At 44.3% G+C, this 21,763-nt stretch overlaps 1 protein-coding gene across 1 annotated transcript in view; it reads left to right on the forward strand.

Annotated features, from left to right (window-relative positions):
- Positions 1-7,944: 7,944 nt before the first annotated feature.
- Positions 7,945-21,763, forward strand: part of ELOVL7 (ELOVL fatty acid elongase 7) — a 47,650-nt gene continuing 33,831 nt past the window's right edge. The window contains exon 1 of the mRNA XM_079995812.1: positions 7,945-8,101. The gene's annotated coding sequence lies outside the window, so the exon portion shown is untranslated. The remainder of the gene's footprint in view (positions 8,102-21,763) is intronic.

Consider the following 21,763-nt stretch of genomic DNA (forward strand, 5'->3'; position numbering starts at 1 on the left):
CTACCAACTCCTGTTCCCTGGAACTGATGTAGGAGAATACCATGGCCAATGTTATCAACAGCTTAAGAGAGATGTACAACTGCAGCAAGGATTTTATATGCGCAGAAGGGGAAGGAAATGGCAATACTCACAAAAGAAGAACGGAGCAACAAACTAATGGACTATGCCAAAATGGCAAAATTACCTGCTAGACTAAGAGCCTGTACCGATGAGGTTTTTTGTAGAAGAATAGAAACCCTTTTCGGATTACAAGTAAATACTTTTATTTCTTGTCCAATACGAGATGGATTTATATCTCGTGCAACAGAAGAACAAGAATATGTTATTTTCAGGTTTATATTTTATACTTTGTGTCATGTTAGAAACAAGTGGACAGTTCAGACAGTGGAGATATAATGTCTTATTGATATGCGAAGTCACAGAAACATAAGAATGGTAGCGTATGATGTTCTTAATATGTATTATGTGAAAACCCCATATATATATATATATATATATATATATATATACAGGGTTTTCACATAATACATATTATGTATATGTGAGAGAGAGCAGGAGCAACGTTGTACTCCCTGTGTCCCACTCTCTGCAAATGTAATCCATCCAGGTAGCCAAAGCCAACTCAGCCCCATGGCCAGTCCTGAAGCCAGGTTGGAAAGCATCTAAATAATCTCTGCCATCCAATAATGCTTGTAGCTGTCCTATCACAACCCTCTCCACCATCTCCCCCAATAGGGTATTTGCAACGGGTTGATTGTTCCAATCCCAAAGGTCAAAATCCAGTTTATTTGGGAGAGGCCGCATTACAACTTATTTCAATGGAGCAGGGACCATCCCTTCATACATTGGATTGCTCTGCATCTGTCCCAAGGGTCAAACTAAATAGTGTCACGAGTTTGTGGAAGTCGGTTTGGATGATGTTATTGGATCCCTTCCAGGCCAGTGATTCTGTATCCAGCGAGGGTGAGAATCTAGTAGAAGAGGTTGCTGAACCAGTCAGACATTTCTTTTTGTGATGGTGCATTTCTTGTTCTTGAAGGAAACATCAATTTTCCGTTCATTCAGCTGCGCAACACTGAGTAGATTGTGTGTGGCATCTGGAACGTAGAGCACATCTTGTATCGACAAGTCCAAACTGTGAAGAACAACAGTTCCGTAGCCTTGACTGGGGATTGTGTGGTCATCCGCCTGGTGAATCGCACCTTCCTGCGGTGTAAAAGACATGAACAGTCGCTTATCGTTGCATAAATGTCTCATGGCTCCTGAATCCATGACGAAGAAAGATCTAGACGTCTTCTGGACCTTTGCAACCTTTGGAGTGAGCATGAGACCATTGCCTTGTGCTGCGTTCTCCTGGACACCGGACCTTTGCCTTGGCCTTGGCCTTTTCCACGCGATGAGCTTTCGCTGCGCTGCTCTGTCTTGGCCCTGGGAAATCTGCATTCCCTCTTCATATGGCCTAGACGTCCACACGAGTAGCATTTCACTGCCTTCAAAGCTTTGGCGCCATCTGGTGGTTCCACTGCATTCTGGGATGACGTCTGTGAAGACTCCCCCTCACCCATGCAGCTAGCACCCCGGCGGTCTGCTTCATTCAGAATCACGGCAGTAACATGGGCTACTGTGAGCTGAGCAGTTGGCTGAACAGCAATCTGAGTGGCAACGGACTCCCAACTTGAATCCAAAGAATGTAGTATCATGAAGGAATACACAGCCTCTGGAAAGGTGAGTCCTCTCTGTTGCAGCTCATGTCTCAGATTCTGCATCTCCATCAGATGTGTACGCACATCTGCACCTTCAGCAAGTGCCATATCATGCAGCTTGGCATAGTAGAACAAAGAAGCACCAGCTTCTGTCCTCAAATGAGCCTCTCTCAAAGTGTCCCAAATTTCTCTGGCTGAGGTCTTACCACGCAACAGACAGAGCTCTTCTGGGGAGACTATCAATGTAAGAGTTCCCCTTGCTTTGGAATCCTTAGCTGCCCATTCATCTGATATTGGAGCTGGGGGGGGGGGCGTCTGTAATAACTGTAAACAGACCCTCTTTTCGCAGAAGAGCCTCTGCATAGAGCACACAGTTTGCGTAATTCTTTTTATTGAGCTTAGGAATCCCACAAGCATCAGCCAGCCTTGCATTAGCCATCTCTGCTGCTTTAAACAAGCTGCGTCTGTGTTTACTGCAGCTTTATTCAAAAAGCACTTTTTAAAGCATTTTTTTCCCACACCTCTGCCGAGCCTGTGCCACGGCAAACGGCTTTAAAAGTTCAAAGTCCAGCCATAAAGCTATTAATTAGGAGCTGGCAGGCTGCCCGGAGCAATGAGCACATACCTCTCATCAATCATCTTGACGCGCAGATAACGTCCGATCCGTCCCTCTGCCGCTGCTGGCATTCCGATCCTCTGGTTCTTTGTTCCTTTGCCAGGAGCCATTCTTCAGTTTGATTGCGTTTTTCTGGGCCCATAACCAAAAATGTGAGATTTTGACCAGCTTCGGCCCATCTGAAGCTGAAGCTGATACAGGCTCGTCTTCTCTGTAGCCCAAACAGAGCTTCGTCACACACAGCGGAAGATAAGCAGTATGTGCCACATTCTTAACTTTATTTACACTTCTATGCTGAGAGACTACAAACATGCATCTTGCCTCTGTGAGAGCAGAGAAGCAATTCCTCTCGGAAACAAAGAACACCGAGAGAACAGTGAAAAACAGGAAACCAGTGAACGTCACATCCAGTCTCCCATTCCCGTGGGAACCCAACAGTACTCTGACTGTGGAATGCAAAACAATGTCCCGTGACAAGCATTTTGCTGCACAGTGAAGGAAACAGAAACCAACACCCCCCACCCCCAATACACTAATCCACCCTCATTAAACGTGAACATAGTAAGCATAACATACGACAATACAAACAACCAAATAAAGGACTTCCTTTATCCTGTATCTGGCCTCCTTATTTACTTCTTATAAACTGTTTCCTTTATGAATAATTATTAAGATTTTTCTAATTATAACTTAAATGTCCACAAAGTCTCCTGTAGACATTAATCGAAACAAGTCTAGGTATGTATTTTAGGTCACTGTTTTGTGAAGTATTCTCTGCATTTCCCCCATGCTTTTTGAAACTCTTATCTAGTGTGATCTCTAATTGCCTCTGTTAATCTAGCCAGTTTAATATACTCTAACAGTTTATCTTGCCATTCCTTTTTTGTTGGCAGTTTCTTTTTTCCAGTTTTTAGCAATTAGCTAAAAATTGTTAATTGATAAGGGATCTCATCGGGATCTCAAAGAAGGAGATAGGTTGCAGAAGCTGCAGTAAGACAATGGTGCTCTGCAGGAAGAGAGATGGGCTTTTTCCCCACTCCCCTTGCCTGGACTGATGACACATCACCTTTGGTGGAGAACAATAGCTGAAACCTGGGCTGGGTAGGAGAGTTGTTGCAGGTGTGAGCTGAAAGCTGGATGCTAGGAGCTGGAGACAGACACATGTCTGGCTCTCTTCTGAGCATAAGGTGCAACTGTGGCAATCTAATGAAGAAGCAAGATAATCTGGGGTGTGTATGCTGCGAGCTGCTCCACCCAATGCTCAGGTTGTTTATGAAACCATACACCGTATATTTTAAAGACACCACAGTCTCCATTAACTTCCATACCCAGGAAATTGAACCCTGGAGAAAGTGCATGGGTCCTCTGGAATTTCTCACCAGACTGGGCTGGTGTGTAACAATATTATGTGCATACTTTTGTAGAAAGCACACACAGACACTTTTACAAAAAGTACACTTAAGCTAGCTGCAGTTCGTTGGAAGGAAAAGCAGCAGTGCAGAACCATGATACAGATTAAGTCCCAGGGCTAATTTCCAGCCGAAAGCATCTCTCCTGGCCTGCTATTTCCCCATAAAGGTGCTGTTTACAGTAAATGGCAGGACCATGCAGAGGGGAGCCAGGTACACTTGCCCCAGGCCTCATAGGGCAAAGATGGCTGGCTCTCCCCCCCCCCCCCCAGGACAGGCTGCTTTTTAAATTTGAGTTTATAACTTTATTCTAACAAGACTCTTACCCTGGGCCTCAGATGAGCTTTGCACAGGCCTGGTAAACAGCACCTTAATGGGTAAATACTAGTAATTGGGGCAGGGAAATGTTTTAAGTAGGAAACTGCCCAGAGATTCCTGTGCATTGTGATGGACAGAAAACTTGCTTTAAAAGAATAAGCTGTTACTGTACCGGTGTTGAGTTAAAAGTGTAACTGTGTACGTTTTGATGTCTTTGTTAACTTTGTTAACTTATTTCTCTACAGGGAAGTTGCTAGTCTGCTGTTTGTAGAATCAAAAAATTGTAGTGCTGAAGTGATCCTGAGGGTGTTCTAGTCAAATCCCCTGCAATTCAAAAATCTCAACTAGATCATACATGACAGATGGCCATCCAACGTGTTGTTAGAGAGAGGAAGTGTTGTGAGTTTGGGGAGTTAGTCTGTATGGTGCCTGAGCCCCTTCTAATTCCTGGAGTCCTGGATCCAGCAAGGGTTAAAATATGTTGTTTAACTACCGGGAAATTTCTTTGTGAGAGAATAGTGATAGTTGCCACCAAAGGACCTAAGGGCATTAGTATAACAAAATAAGTGATGATGCCCTTATCTGGCTTGTACTTAGAAGGGCAATAACTACTGCAGTTGTGTGTGAGCTGAGCTAGAAGCAGGCAGCAGCTAGAGAGAGGCTGTGACTATGAGAGAAGCAATACTTTCAGGGGTATTAAGGCTGTGAACCTTTCCACCTTGGGCTCAGGTTGTATATATGTGAAAATAAATATTATATCATAAAACACCACCATTTTCACTGTCCCTCATTCCAAAGAAACCAAACACCGGGCAAGCACCTGGAACCCTTGGAATATCCCACCACTCATAGATTGGGGTGGTGTGCAACACTGGTGTTAGAAGTGGGATTTGTGCTTCCTGGAGGAGGACCTGTGAGCGAGGTGTGCCTGAGTTGACCTGGAGGAAGAAAAGGCAACACTCCTGGAACAATTCAGATGGATGCTCCAGCAGCAAAGCCTGCAGCTCATGGAACAGCAGAGCCAGCAATCTAAGATGTTTGAACAGCAGTTGAATGCTATGTACCAATGAATGGAGCAGCAGTAAAAGCCGTTGGATGGCAAGCAGAGTTTGAGTGGCAAGCAGAGGAGTCTAAGACCATCCTTGGAAAGAAAAAGGAGATCCCATGTGAGGAGGTGGGGGCCATGCCTTATCAGATACTACAAGGGGTTGAGGGTTCTCCAGAAGTCCAGCTTCAGAACACCAAGGCTGAAGGGATCCAGGAAATGGATGAGCAGCTGAGAGGCTTGGGCTCCAAAGAGAAGCAGTTGGTAGCTGAAGCAAAGGAGGAAGACAGCTCTTTAGAGAAGAATGAGAAGGCTGGGACTGAGGTCCAGCTGCTAATTGATTCCACCAATTCTTGAGTATCAACAGCGGAAGATGAACGGCCAGCGAGGGAAGGAGAAAGTGTTGCAGAGGAGGGTGAGAAGGCTGTGAAGTGAAGAGATGCTGCCGATAGACTTCCTCACTCCATGGGAGAGGTGTAGGAGAGGTGCACGAGGCAGACATGCATGGCCAAGAGCAGGGGTCAGCAACCTTTTTCAGCTGTGGGCCGGTCCACCGTCCCTCAGACCATGTGGTGGGCTGGACTATATTTTTTTTTGGGGGGGGAATGAACAAATTCCTATGCCCCACAAATAACCTGGAGATGCATTTTAAATAAAAGGACACATTCTACTCAGGTAAAAACACGCTGATTCCAGGACTGTCCGTGGGCCAGACTGAGAAGGCAACTGGGCCACATCCAGCCCCTGGGCCTTGGGTTTCCTACCCCTGGCCAAGAGCAACCAGGGCTTTTCCCCCAGCCAGAACTCACCAGAACTCAGTTCCGGCACCTCTCAGGTGGGTACCATTGCCATGATAAGAGAACAAGGGAGGCGTTCATGTTGAGTTCTGGCACCTCTTTTTCCAGAAAAATAGCACTGAGAGCAACTGGTGCCTGCAGAGAGCTTTTATTTCATAATATACATCACTGCTTGATTGTAAAAGAAAATCTCAAAGTGGTTTACAAAAAGATAAAAGTATTTTATACATGTTTAAACTAAAGGTCAATATTTACATATAATACCAGTCCATAAGATTGGGGGGGGGGGGGACAGAAACTGCTCCTTGTTGTCACAGAACAAATTCTTAGCTAATAAAAGCTCTACAAATTACACACCTGGTAGCCAAATTTGCTCTGGCAGCTATGTAGCTCCATTTCAGCTATGTTAATGCTTTCTAATTATAAAACTATGCTGTAAAAATTTTATGCTGTAAACGTTTAGAGGTTATGTGGTGTAATTTCAGAGGAAAGCTTTGCTCTTCCTCTCTGTTGTTCATTGTAAAGGTCTTTACACAATAATTTGATTGATTGATTGTTGAATTTGTTTTGTGATCAATCAATCAAATGGAAACCAGATAACTGAGAATTATGTATTGGATTCAACCCCTCAAAGTTGCCTATTATGTTCTATGACTTTCTACCAATGACCATCTCGTATTCCACCATCCCTTTAGAGTGAAATGGGAATGGAATCTCCAGTGATGGACCAACTCCAGACTTGCCATTGTGACTAGGTGGATAATTTGGTTTTGGTTTTGTGTGACACTTTTTGCATGGTTTCTGGAAAGTGCGATAGCACTGCTAGACCTGGGTCACTCCGGAGGAAGATGTTATTGCGCTATGGAAAGGAATAGCCTGGGAAACATTTGCACCAATGTCTTGTGCAACTGGGCATTGCCACTACATGTAATAATAATCCTCCCATCCTGTGCATCCTCTCCAGAAGATAGCTGGTAAGCTCTCATTAGAGTGACACAGTTTGGCCAAAGTAGAAGACAGTTGCATGCCACACATGCCTCCAAGTGATGAAGAGATTCCAGGCACTTGTAAAGCAACATGATATTCCCGCCCCCCTCATGGGCTGCCAACAAAGCAAGAAAGCTATGGCCATTATCTTGCAAAGGAACTTGTCTGACAAGTTCAGCAATGTGTGGTCTGACAGAGTAGGACAACACCACCTGAAGATGAAGCATTTCCATAACCTTTTTCTTTCTTTTTGCATTGTACTTGCATGCAAACAGCAAAAATTACACCAAAACAAGTATGATTAAGTACTTTTTTCCCCCACAGCAGGCAGCTCTTTTTGGTCCTGGACTCTGAACAACGACAACATTTCCCCCCATTATTTAAACCCCACCCATCTGACTTGCCCCAGGCACTCTGGACAGATTCCAACATATATATAAAAACATGATAAAACATTTTTTTTTTAAACTTCCCTATCCAGGACTGCCTTCAGATGTCTTCTAGAGTTCCTTATCTCCTTGGCTCAGGGGGTCCGATAACTCCATACCCTCCAACGTTTCTCAAATGATAATAGGGACGCCCTAAGAAAAAGCGGGACATTCTGGGATCAAATCAGGATGGCTTTTGTAAATCTAGGACAGTCCCTGGAAAACAGGGCACTTGGGGGCGGGGGTCTGTGTCAACAGGGCCACTGAAGAGGCGTCTGCTGGATATATTTCCCACTGGACCGCAGGGCAGCCCTGAAGCTGGAAAACAGTGTTTTGTTTAACCGTCCGCCACGAGAGACCTAAACAAGCGCGGCGCCCTTGCTGCCCTTTCCTCGGCTCCCCTTGCCGCCCAACCGGCCCGAGGAGCGGAGTCCGGGCTTCTGGCAACAGCCGCCGCTTCCCTCAGGTGGGCGCTCGCTCCGCCTCCCGCCCTCCACCTGTCCTGCCTGCTGCGGCCGGGAGGAGGAGGAGGAGGAGGAGGAGAGGAAGGGCCGGTCTCCCAGCGTCACGTGCGGGCGTGTGTACGGCGGCGGCGGCGGCGGCTGGGAGTCAGTGACTCACTGCTTCCTGCGGCCAATCCCACGGGCGGGTTCCGAGGCCGGCCCGGAGGGCGGGCGCAAGGCTGGGCCGCGCCACGCGGGGCGGCACACTGGCAGCCGCTTCCTTTTTCTAGCGCACTCGCTCGTCGGCTGCTGCTGCTGCTGCGGGCGCCAAAGGGAGCCCGGCTCGCTGAAGAGGGTAAGTAAGGCTCTCGTCGCTGCGCGCCTCCCTTCTCCCGCGCGCTTACCCCGGGGAGGAAAGGCCTGTTGAACTCCGGGAGCAGACGGCGCTGGAAACGGCGCGCTCTCCGCCCCGGAGCCTCCACTTCCTCGCGAGCGACTTAGGCTTGGAGAGGATGGAGCCGAGGAAGGGACTCTCTGGTGGGGACCGAGGGGTCTTTGAGCGGGGAAAGAGGGCAGTTGAGAAGGAGCGTCCGCTCCCTTAACGCACCCGCAGTAAGAAGTGAGGTGTGGAGATTTCACTCTGGGACACGGCGGGGAAGGGCTGCTGGGGCTGGTCGTCGTCGTCGTCATAATAGAAATAGTCATAACAATAGAGGTCAGAGTAGGGCATCCTCCTCTCACCGTTGCAGTTCCACTGATAACCACCTTCTAAACCCCCTCAAAAACAAAACCCCCAACAGAAACCTTGCTTGAAGAAGAGCATGGTTCGCTGTGGGGAGTTTCTGGTCCGGCCCATCCTGATCTAATGGTTCTTCCTTCTTTTCAACTAAAGCGATGGCTTGGCTGGTGGAGGACTTGATGTGTTGTGACAGATCGGGGTTGTTTGTGTGTGTGTGGGGGGGCTCTTTTGGGGAGGGCGGGGGACGGCGCGATTCCCTCACCCATCCAGGCTATTTGCCTGCGAAGCGCACGCTCCGCCCCCCCCCCTCCGAAGAGCAGCTCCGGCTCCACCTGGGCATAACCCGAGCGCCCTGGGTGGGTGGGCTTTCCTTGGGATCCCTTGAACCGCGGGCACTTTTTCCAGTGGTCCTTGTTGCCGGCGCGGACACGTGGGAAGCGCTGCTCTGGTCGGATTAAGGAGGCAGCGGCCGGCTCGAGGCCCAAGGGAAGGGAAGCCAAGGTGTTTCCCGGCTTGACCTACAAAACGGAAGCGGCCTCGGAGCTCGCCCTGCCTGTCTTCTTCGCTCGCTTGCGGTTTTGCCCGGCCCGGGGGCGGCGAAAAATAGGGATACCGGCGCGGTTTGTTTGCCGGCGGAGCCCTGCTGGGCTCTCGAGCCTCTGTTGAACTTGCAAATCGCGAGCGCTCTCCTCCACCTCTGCGCCGCCTTCCTTCCTGCAAGTGGTGTCCGTGGATGCGCTTGGCCCTTCGGGAGGAGTCCCAGTGCTTTTAGGAGGCTGTGTGCCTCCATCCGTAGTTGGCCCCTGAGACACGACTGCAGTCTTCCCTTCCAGGCTGTTGCAATGGGCTGGCATGAGTCGCAACTTGTAAGAACAAGTTAGGATGGAAAACAGGCGATGGGACATCATCTTTCTGCGTTGAGCAAGTGATGGCAATCTGGTGGGAACTGGGTGGTTCTCAGCTGGGTGTCTCCACACCCCTGAAGGGTGTAGGAAGGGGTTTATTCACGCTTGGATAATTCAACTGGAATGGGGTGACTGGATTAAGCATAAATTGCCTTTTGCAAAACGCACTTCGCTCCGAGACCTCTCTCCTGTGTGCCTGTCTTTGTGGCGGCTGCTGGAGAAATCCACCTACTACCAAGGGTTAAGTTTCGGCTCCTTCCCAAGACTCCACCCACTGTGATTAAAAGAGCCTGAAAGCCCGTGAAGACTGGCAGAAACTCTTAACTATTTGATATTAACTGATATGGCCTGACACACCGAATTGGCAGAGAGGGAACACTCATTAATGAGAGGAGCTTGGGAAAAATTCCACGCTTGCATTTGTCAAACAGTATTTGCAGAAAAAACACATTTGGCCAGCTCTGAACCCAGCCCAGTTCCCAGAAGTATGAATGAATTACTTCTCTTGCAGCAATAGGAATAATAAAACAGTTTGCTAAGTCCTGTTTCTCCAGCTGCTGTTTTTCTTTCCATCCTTTATTTCAACTCACCTGCGGTAAAAGATGGTGCAAGCCATTTTCAAAATCCAACCAGTGTGTTTCTTAAGTTATTTCCTCCCCAGTCCTTTCTTCTAGTTTTACATTTAGATTATCTGATCTCCCTCTGCCTCCAAGAACTTTGCATTCCAGTGGTCTGTGGAGCTGAAAAAGCTGGGTTCACATTTCTGATCAGCCATGAAATTGACTGGCCTCAGGCTGGTCTCTCGCCCTGCAAAATAGGAAAAGCAACAAAAGTGATCAGTCTCATGGAGGTGCTGTTGGGATACACTTGATTATGCTGTAGGTCTAGGTGCCCAAGGTGCATTTTTACAAAGTGCACACCAGCAATCTTAGATTTGCCACAGGGAATTGCAGTTAATTCAGGCTCTATAATAATGCCAGTACCATACAAGGGTTCTTCACGTGTCTGCTGCATTCACAACTTAAAAATGCATATATGACAAAAATGCATGACAAGGCCCTAAACGGCATGTAGGATTCAAAGGTCTAAATGGATTATTCTGGCAATCAGTCTGGCTAATTGCTACATTTAGGATTGGGGGAGGTATTTTCCTTCCACAGGGCAACCTAATTTGAGAAAGATGCTAGGTAATTACTGTTGCCTGTAGCATGTTGCCTGTAGCATCTAGATGCCTGTAGCATCTAGATCAAGGGAAGTAATAGTGCCACTGTATTCTGCTCTGGTCAGACCTCACCTGGAGTACTGTGTCCAGTTCTGGGCACCACAGTTCAAGAAGGACACTGACAAACTGGAACGTGTCCAGAGGAGGGCAACCAAAATGGTCAAAGGCCTGGAAACAATGCCTTATGAGGAACGGCTAAGGGAGCTGGGCATGTTTAGCCTGGAGAAGAGGAGGTTAAGGGGTGATATGATAGCCATGTTCAAATATATAAAAGGATGTCACATAGAGGAGGGAGAAAGGTTGTTTTCTGCTGCTCCAGAGAAGTGGACACGGAGCAATGGTTCCAAACTACAAGAAAGAAGATTCCACTTAAACATTAGGAAGAACTTCCTGACAGTAAGAGCTGTTCGACAGTGGAATTTGCTGCCAAGGAGTGTGGTGGAGTCTCATTCTTTGGAGGTCTTTAAGCAGAGGCTTGACAACCATATGTCAGGAGTGCTCTGATGGTGTTTCCTGCTTGGCAGGGGGTTGGACTCGATGGCCCTTGTGGTCTCTTCCAACTCTATGATTCTATGATTCTATGTGGCTTGACTTGTTCATGGTACTTGACGTGCTCTGTTAGGTACCTTTTGTATGGCCAGCATCGTATTGGCGTTGTGTGTGTCAATCTGGGAGGTGGCTGGTATGTCATTGACGTGGATAGGTGGACCAGATGGATACAGTATCTCTCCTATTAAACTCACTGATTGAGGAAGGGAGGAAGCAGGTTAAACCATGGGTTTCACAACCATATCTTATTGCCATAGGGCTGGAAATGATACATTATTTGGCATGCTTATATTGGCAACTATTAGTTTCCCCCATTTGTTTTATGCTTTCAGTGTGACAGGCATATGTTCAGAAGGTTTAGTTCAACTTTCCACGGATAGGCAAAAACTGACCTGTTGAACTTCTGCCTCTTACTGCTGTCAAATGCATGGCCTCTGCTATCTCCCCTCACCTCCCTCAAGTCCTCTAACCATCTCAGCCCTGAACCCTTCACCTTGGAAGATAGGGTTATCTTGTTCTCTCTCTCTTTATGCTTCTTGCCATGCCTGTGGTGTATAGGTTTTATTTAAAAAAACAGAAACAGATCTCATGGTTTGCCAATGTCTTTAAGAGAAGGGCTGTGCAACATTGGCTGGGTACTAAGTATTTGTATAGACATGACCTTGTGTATTAAGGGATGTAGATGGTTTGGAATATTTACCAAAATTTATTTCAGATGATTTATGAAAGACCTTGCATGTATACAGCTCTGGGATGGAATGCTTCCTGAAATAGTTTTCCTTGTAACCTACCTGGTGGATCGCTGCAGTGGGGCTATCCAGTGGCGTAGCATGGGGGGTGCAGGGGGGGCCGGCCGCACCGGGTGCAACATCTGGGGGTTAGGGTTAGGGGGCGCAAATCCACGGGTTAGGGGGCGCAAATTACTTGCCTTGTCCTGGGTGCTGACAACCCACGCTACGCCACTGGGGCTATCCCTTGAAGATTGCTTAGAACAGGCATCCCCAACCTGCAGCCCTCCAGATGTTTTGGCCTACAACTCTCATAATTCTAGCTAACAGGACCAGTGGTCAGGGATGATGGGAATTGTAGTCCAAAACATCTGGAGGGCCGAAGGTTGGGGATGCCTGGCTTAGAAGCTTCCAGGATTTAGACTGTGACCTGGTTTGGCCATATCATGCCAATTCTAAAGCAATAAAACACACAGGATTTAAATATGCATTTCAAGTAATGTACTATTTGTTTATTATTGAAGTATTTATAAATGACATTTTCATTAAAAATATTACAAAGTACAATGCTGTCATAAAAGCAAGAGTGCCAGACATCAGGAAAAGCTGGTTAGCAAAGAATCACAGGTTTAAAAGGCCTGCCTGAATTACACAGTTTTTGACCTTCAGAGATGCCTGCATACATCACCTTTATTTACAACATGGAATAAAGGTGGTATAGAAATGTAAAAGGATTAGTTCAATTCATTTATTAGCTAGCCCATTCAAGTAATTCACGTTGACACTGAGCCTAGGGAAAGAACATTTTGCTGCCTGGTCTAGTCCTGCTTTTTGTGTGGGTGTAAATGAGGAGTCTGGATATGTGGTTTTAAGGAGAAGTGGAAGCTAGCAGGTGCATTTGAGTCTATTCTTGCATTAACAGCAATTGTTTGTGTGTAAGCAGTGTTTAGATTTAGTACTCTTTAGTTGGCTGCCCACTTGGGAATTAGTCCTACTGAAATAAGTAGAGCTTACGTCTGAGCAAATGTGCCTAGGTCCAGGCTGTTACCTGGTGTGAAAACTGAGATCTTGGAATGAATGTTTTTAACTACCTTATAGGGTGCGGCAGAGCATTGTCTTTGGTGCTATTTAATGAAGCCACTGAGAGTGGTCATTAGGAGTTTTGGGACAAGTTACCATCACTACGCTAATGACACTGAGTTCTATTCTTCCATAACAACTGAACCAGGAGAGGCCATGCAGGCTCTGCACCAGTGCCTGGTTGCAGTGGTGAGCAATATTAAAAACTCAGATACATCAGCTAGGTGCCAAATGGCTCCTTAAATCAATGCTACAGTCACCAAAGCGGAATGTATAGTTGCCATTTTGGGGCCAGATGGCTCAAATGTCATATTTTTCAACATGACTTTTTGGTTCCTGGAATTCATTCTGATTGCGCAGATAAAATATCACAGACAGAATTCTACAGGATGTGTTGTTAGTGTGTGAAAACAGGCATGCAGATGGTGGAGACATCAGGCGCCATCCTGGTTACTTTAGCATCAGATTACTGCAATGTGCTCTGTGTAGGGCTTCCCTTGTACTTGATCTGGAAGCTGCAGTTCGTGCAGATAAACGTGAGAGCCATCAATTAGCATCTGTCAGCTTATAACACCTTTTCATGCGTTTCTCAATTTTCTACAGGGCCAAGTGCAAGGTGTTATTATCAGCATATAAAACCTTTAACAGTTTGGAAACAGTTTTCTTGTAATATTGCCTTACCCCATATATGACCACTCAGCTGCTTTGATCTCCAGAATTTACAGTGCTTCAGAGATGCCACAAAATACCTGCTCCAGACTTGTAGGAAATTGATCTTTTCATGTGGCAGCACTTAAATTTTGGAACTCCCTCACCATTGACATCAGGCAGACATGTTCTCCCTGTTTTTGGCAATTCCTTAAAATGATTTTTTGGCTAGCCTCCCCCAACATGTAGAATGTTGGTTTCTAACTTATTGAGGGTTTGTTTGTTTTTTTAAAGAAATTTTGATAATATTTATTAAGTTTTCATTTTTCAACCAAACATTTATAATATATCTTTTCTTCACCTATAATTTGACTCTTTCGAGCCTCTAACTCCCCCCCATCCCCCAAACCGTCTTTCTATCTTCTTTACATAATTTCCTCGCATTTCCAATTCCCCCTATCTACTGTACCTACTTTCATTCCTTAAAATTCCTTCTCATTGTAGATAAGTTTCTATTTCTAAACTGCAAAAACCTTTAAATCAGTACTGTTAGTGTTGTCAGAGATTTACAATGTTCTTCCAAATATAAAATAAATTTACTCCGGTCTTTTTCAAACAGTTGGTCTCGCTGGTCATGGATTTTCCCGGACAGTTTTGCCAGTTCTGTGTATTCAATCATCTTAGTTTCCCATTCTTCTACTGTTGGAATTTCTTGCTGCTTCCATTTCTGGGCTAAAATAATCCTTGCCGCTGTTGTGGCATAAAGAAATATATTACAATCCTTCTTAGAGATTTCATCACCTAATATGCCCAACAAAAAAGGTTCTGGTTTGTTCTGAAAAGTGTTCTTAAATATTTTCTTAAGCTCATTATATATCATATCCCAATAAATTTTTACCTTAGGACAAGTCCACCACATATGGTAGAAATTCCCTTCTTTTTCTTTACATTTCCAACATAGATTGTCACTTTTACTATACATTTTGGTGAATTTTGTTGGTGTCAAGTACCATCTATACATCATTTTCATTATGTTTTCCTTTAAAGCAGTACAAGCAGTAAATTTTATTCCTTTCTTCCATAGCCTTTCCCAGTCCTCTAGTTGTATATTATACCCAAAATCTTTTGCCCATTTTATCATAACACGCTTGACTTGCTCATCTTTGGTATGCCATTCTAACAGTAGATTAGACATTTTGATTTAAAAAATTATTATGAAGCGTCTTGTTTCTGTTGGTTGAAAGAGTGGGTTTTATTATAAAATAATGATTTATTGGATTTTGAAGGTTTCGACAACAGATTTGGTTGGCACGTCTGACAAAGTAAAGGCACACAGAAGCTTCCTAAATCATATCATAAGGAAGTCATTATATGAGGTTTGGAAGAGATAATAGAAATTTGCTGGAATAATAACTCCAACTTCCTGATGTTTTTAAGGAAGATGTTAAAAATAACGGCAACCAAGTAGCATAATTTTTTGTGTGAAATAGACTACCTGTTCATTAGCCCAGAGCACCATATAAACCAGTTCAGGGGCAGGCCAAGTTTTGGCCTGAAGAATCTTTCTTTTTGTTTGTTTTTACTGTACCCCAGAGAGTCACCAGCTGGAACCAGGTGCATAATGGTGGCTCAGGTAAGAGGGGCCAACAGGCTTTTATTATTAAGGAATGGGATGCCTCTGAGCATTTGATCATTGCAGAAATTTGTTTTTGGAAGCGGAACTGACCTCACAGTCCTACCACAAAAAATGTCTGTCCTGGTATCCCACTCACACCAGCTTTCTGCAGTTTGGAAGGGGTAGAGTTTCTTGTTAGGGTGATCAGGTGTAAAAGAGGACGGTGCTCCTGTGCCTTTAATGGCTGTATGAAAGAGAAAATTTTAGCAGAAAAAAATCCAGAAGTATTAAAAGGTGCAGGAGTCCTATCCTCATCTGCCACTGCCAACCCTACTATTTGTTGCTGCTGCTTTGATTAAACAGTTGACAGTCAGAATTGTTGCTGGCCCACTGTCAATTTAGTCAAGTTAATAGGATGCTTTTAAGCAGAGGTTGGATGGCCATTAGTCATGGATGCTTCAGTTGGGATCACTGCATGGCAGGGGGTTGGACTAGATGACCCTTGGGACTCACTTCCTATACAGTTTTTTGATTCTACGACTATATACTACATATAGGAAAAAAAATCTGATTAAATAAATATTAAATACAGCAGGTAACTAGCAGATAAAATCATCAAAAAGAAGGGGGGGGGGGAATCAAATGATAAAGCAGTATAACCCAGTGATCAACAATTGGAAAATGCCTAAACAAAATTGGGTTTTCAGTAAGGGTTTAAAATATTCTACAGACAGATGGAGCCTCCTGGATGGGTAAGCATTCCAGAGAACAGGCACATTGCACTGAGAGGTGTGCATGTTTGTTATGAGAATGAAGGCAATCCATTACCTCACCTGGTCCTAAGTTCTACTCCAGGGGTCAGCAAACTTTTTCAGCAGGGGGGCTGGTCCACTGTCCCTCAGACCTTGTGGGGGGCCAGACTATATTTTGAAAAAAATATATATGAACGAATTCCTATGTCCCACAAATAACCCATAGATGCATTTTAAATAAAAGGACACATTCTACTCATGTAAAAACACACTGATTCCCAGACCATCTGCGGGCTGGATTTAGAAGGTGATTGGGCCGTATCTGGCCCCTGGGCCTTAGTTTGCCTACCCATGTTCTACTCAGATCTCCAATACATCCCATTCTGCTTTCTGTTTATACTCCTAATCTAGCACCATGATAGCATTTTCAGCTGGAATAGCTTCCTTCCGACTTGTTCTGGATCTAGCTTTGGAAAAAAGGTACACTGGCTACCGGTTTGTACACGGTGTTTCCATATGTCAACCAACACCTGTTAGATCACTCAAAGGCTCAGCCTCTGAAGCAGCACTGTATGTGCAGTGTTTAAAAAGCGTTTCATTCTGTTGCTTAATTGAGTCACATCTGCAATACTTGCTGCTTGAGTGCATCATATATTTACTAGATGCTATCCTCGTGGTGCCTGTCATGATGCATTTCTTAGATCAATTCATTGATCTCTCTGTAATGTTAGGACTAGAAGTGCATGGATTATGTCATCTGAAATGTGGTGTTTGTACTTGGCAAGGTTTTCAGGCACTTACTTGCATTATGTCATTCTGAGATCCAGTGGTGGAGCCAAGAGTGTCTAGTCCATGGCAACTTCAAGATGCTTATCTATGAACTATGAATTCCAGGCACATATTCAGAAGGCTTACTAAGAGAAATGGAAACTCTTTGGCCACTACGCTGTTTCTAGTACTGTTTGCAGAACAGAACAAAAGCAGCTGCAGTATGAATGAATATGATGTCTTTGCTCATGCAAGTTCAAAGTTTAAAATACTGACCTTCAAAGCCAAACATATGGGTGGGGCCAGGGAAGATGCACACTTGTAAATGGCTAGGCCTTAGAGGACTGGGCCCAGTCTAAAGATGTGCCCAGAGAGGCTGTGTACATAACTTTCAGCAAACTGCTTAAAAGTTTAAGCAGAAGGTGCTTGCTTAGTGATATTTGCCCCCCTCTTTGAAATCTAAATTGATAATACAGAGGTGAGAATTGTGGCCATCTGGAGGGCATCAAATTGGCTGTCCTTGCATTAAAAAGTAATCTGTACCAAAATGAAAAATGTCTGTCTACCGTTCACATATTTAGAGAAGTCTGCTCTAGTATTGAAACTGTTCGTTTTATTTGACCACTGCAAATGAACATCATGGCCTTTTGCAGTTTGTTTTATTTCAGTCATATAATTACCATATTTTATTACTTCAAACCATGCAATTTGCGGCATCACATATGATGCCCTAAGTTAGCAGTTGCTGTGATGCCTGTTGTTTTCTTAATTTGTCCTTCCCTGGCCGGTACAGTGTAGAACCAACTACCACCGGGGACACTACTGCTAATTTCCTTCTGCCAATTCCTTTGTGCTCTGAACTAAGCCTTTTCTCATTCCTTGTTCATATGCATGGCAGCAAGGGTCTTTCTGCAGGTCATGATACAAATTTTCAGAGCACTCCTTTGAGATCTGTGGCTTGAAGCTTAGTCACCAATCCTGAAGAAATCCCATTCAGACTGTTCTTAACTCTGACATTAGGAAAGTTGATTCTGCTTATATAATTGTTTCACTGCAACTCAAAATGTGCAACCAAGTAGCATTTTATACATAGGCAGACACATCCCTGTATCTATTTTTATGGTAGCCTTTCAAAGTCACTTGAATTGCCCTTTCCTTCTATTTTTTTGTTCTGCTCTAAAATAATGCCTTTCTCAGAGTGTCATATATTAAAATGGATTTGCTGTATGTGGGTCATTCCACACAGCCAGCTTCTTCTGCAACCTCTTCTACTTTTTTTTAGCAAAGTCTGGAAGCCTCAGGGTTTAAATGACCCCCCACCTCACATTTCTTTAATACAGCTTCTTGGAAAGCCCTTTTAACCCTCCAAATCAGGCATAGGCAAACTGAACCCTCCAGATGTTTTGGGACTACAACTCCCACCCTCCCTAGTTAACAGGACCAGTGGTCAGGGATGATGGAAGTTGTAGTCCCAAAACATCTGGAGGGCCGAGTTTGCCTATGCCTGCTCCAAATTCAGAAATTTACCATGCCCATCCCAAAAAAGTATTTAAGAGGTGGCAGTAATTGACAAGTTTGTGGGTTCCTTCTGCTCTTTTTCTTGTGAAATGTCCTGAAGCAGAATCCCAAAAGAGCTTGTGGTTTAAAAACTTGCATGTGCTGAAGCTTGTGGGTTTGATGAGCACATCAGCATATCAGCGCAGGCTTCCTATCTACTGTATGTGAGTAGCAAACATTTAGCAGGGCCTAATGCTTTAATCTCTTATACTTCTCCTGTTGTTGGCATCCGTCTGTCTCAAGAGGCAATGGAGTGCACCTCCAGGGATGAAATCAAACTGCTGCATTAGCAGCACCCAAGTGACCTGCCTGTAACAGTGCGCACAGAGGTCCTGGAATGGCCAGACAACAAGACCCCCCTTTTGGCCTCACTGACCTGTCCAAAGGAAAGCATAGCAATATATTTAGCACCAGCTTGGCTGCAGAAGTTGCAGGAATGGGGCGTATGAGGCACCATCCAACCGTCTTAGCGACTCCACTCCCGATTTGTGTGGGCCTTAATCCATAGCTTTCTCCCGAAGACATCCCACAAGGCAGCAGATGACCCAGTATAAAGTAAATCATGTGCCTATAGCAGCTGGTTTGGACACAACTTTTATCTATGCAAAAAAGGGGCCTATATTGGGGTATACAGGGAAGGTGTTTTCTTTCTATACCTATAGAAATGCTGTGTGTGTTGATGTTTGGGTTTGGCCTCTGCTACTGTATATCTGACATTCATGAACACCTCTGAAATCATGTCACAATTTCTCAGCTATTCAATCACCTGGGGAAAATCATATTCCTAGAAGCCAAAATATGTAATTTTTTTGCCAATTGCATCTGCAACTGAGAACAAATGTTAATTATAACTAACAATAGACTTTGTGTACTGACATAGATCCCAGCCTCAGTATCCCGTAGGCATTTTCTGACATTTGCAGGTCAGATTAGTCTTTTCAGGAGGTCACAAGCTTTAGATACTAAATAGATTATAAATATTTGGTGGAGGGATGCAGAGGCAGAGCCACACTCATTCAGTGCACTCTTAGCATTCACATGGGCTACTTCAAATCAAGTTGGCATGTAGGCCAACTTTGATACACACTGCATATGTTGAAACTGGGTAGGAAACTTCTCTTTCCCTATCCTGGCAAACTGTTGTTGACATTACTATATTTATTCATTTTACAACGCAAATGACATCTTGGAGAGAGTTGCTTCTCTCTACATTCTTTTGCTTGACGGTTGGTAAACAGAGGTTGGCAAATAGAAACTGTGAATTCCACCCATTGATGGTAGTGTCCATTATCAGTAAATGTTAGTGGGGAAGCAGATAAGGGGGTTCTATTGAGCAATCACCTATTGCTGGAAGAAAACTAGTTTTGTTTGAGAAGATTTGTGAAGCTCCTGGATATACAGTCAACTTGACTCACATAGAAGAGGTTGCTCATCACTAGTGCTGTTTTTGACATATAAAACCATAAATGGCTCAGGACCCCAATACCTTAAGGACCACCTCTCCCCATATGAACCGACCCAAACCCTGCAATCATCATCTGAGGCCCTTCTCCATGTGTCTCATCCACATGGAGGTCCCGTGGCAATGGCTCTCACTTTGTGGAATGCTCTCTGCAGGGAGGCTTACCTGGTGCCCCCATATTTCTTTAACCAGGCCTTTGGGTGATTGACATTCTGTGTCCTTTAAATGTGTTTGTGGGATGGGGGTTATTGGTTTATTTTTGTTCTTGTTTTTATTATTTATTTTGTGTTTTCATCTTGTGTTTTTCTGTTGTGATCCACTCTGCGATCTTTGGATGAAAGGTGGTATACAAATTTAATAAATGAAAATAAAAGCCTCTTTCTGGGCAGACTGACACTGGTTTACTCAAATGGCAGCTGCGCTATAAAGTGAGAGAAATTGTTTGCAAGGTTGAAGCCAGTTCAGAGGCTAAAGCTTGTATACCTTAAGCACATTTTTGCCCACGGTGAAAAGAGCCAGCGTGTCCTACTTTTTATTTTTTATTAATAGATGTTGCTTTAATTAGCAAATGTAGGTATACAAGATGGGATAGAGAAAGGGTTCGTTTTAGTCAGAAATTAAGACTTTTCTGTAGCTGTCTTTCTTTGTGTGTGTTTATGAGGGTTATTTAATCCCCACGGCCATCTCTCTCAAATTGGCTAGTGAAACAGGTGTCAAACTGGTAGCCTTTCTAGCTTTTGTGCAGGTCTGGATAGGTAGGTAAGGGCATGAATCCATAAGCCTGAGATGTATGTTTTGTGCTTTATTGAAAAGCCTTTTCTTTTTAAAAACACAACAACCACAAAACCATCTTTTCATTTTTATGCTGGGCATTGCTTCTGCTATGTTGGTCCTCAAGCCCAGGGAAAAAGAGAGGTTACTTTATTAACCCCTTAATAAGTAGTATTATGTTCATGGTAGTGTGTAATGTGTAGGTCTCACTGTCATAAAAACCATACACCGAGGTCCAACACCTCCTTGAAGTATGAGCTGCTTTTCTAGGAGTCAAGATAAGAGCAAATAATTGTATTGTTCATGCTGTTTTAGGGCATGCTGCATGTTGCTAGGTAATGGGATTGGTTTTTAAAACACTTGTGTGCAAGTAGTTTAACTTTATAGCAGTTGTCCTCATGCATTCCCCCACTACCTAAACTCGTTGAGTAACTCTCTATTAGAAACCTGGACTAAAGACCCGAGCTATAGTACACAATGTAAAGAGAATAACTTAAAGCTCCTCTTTTATTTGCAAAGAAATTTATGTTCCTAGTTTATGCAGTAGCTACTCTAACTGTTGGCATATAAGTATGGATATTCTTTTAAGGAAGAACCCTGGGTGCATTACGCTGCTTTTGTCTAGGCATTTCTTTTGGGTGTATTCATGAGCACAGCTGTTTTGGTGTCCTAAATATGCCTCATTTTAGGCATGTAAGAAAGCTTTTGATAACTTTGCCAATGACACTTCATTGTGCTGCTTGATAAGATGCCATTTGAAACTCTGGCATTCAGTAGTGGAAAGTGCTGGCGGTAATGGTATGTGTGGTGGCATCTAGCAGTGGATCTTAGTCTCTGCAACCAATAAAGATAAAGGGGCATTTTGGCTTCAGAGTCTGACCACCTGTCATAAATAGTGCTGAAGGGGTTGTGGTTCATTATCTCCTTAGTGGTCTAGCTTTTACTTCATTCTACATTTTCTAGAAAAATGCCTCCCAACATTAAATAAAAAATGTAATCAAGAGGCTGGCGGGGGTGGGCAGGAGAGGTCATCTGTTGCCTGACTACCTACATCCACAGAAGGTGAAACAGGAACAGAACAGGAACAGCTTGTCCTTTTCTTTGTGGAGAGATGGTTGAGATGGAAGCAGCAAAGCAGTTGCCCATTAATACCTTTGCAATTGTGTGACTTACTTTGTGATTACATCTCTGGAGAGGGGTGGTGGTCTTTGTCAGAGAAGA

Source organism: Podarcis cretensis (genome assembly GCF_951804945.1).
Source record: "Podarcis cretensis genome assembly, chromosome: 11".
In the NCBI taxonomy this organism is placed as follows: Eukaryota; Metazoa; Chordata; class Lepidosauria; order Squamata; family Lacertidae; genus Podarcis; species Podarcis cretensis.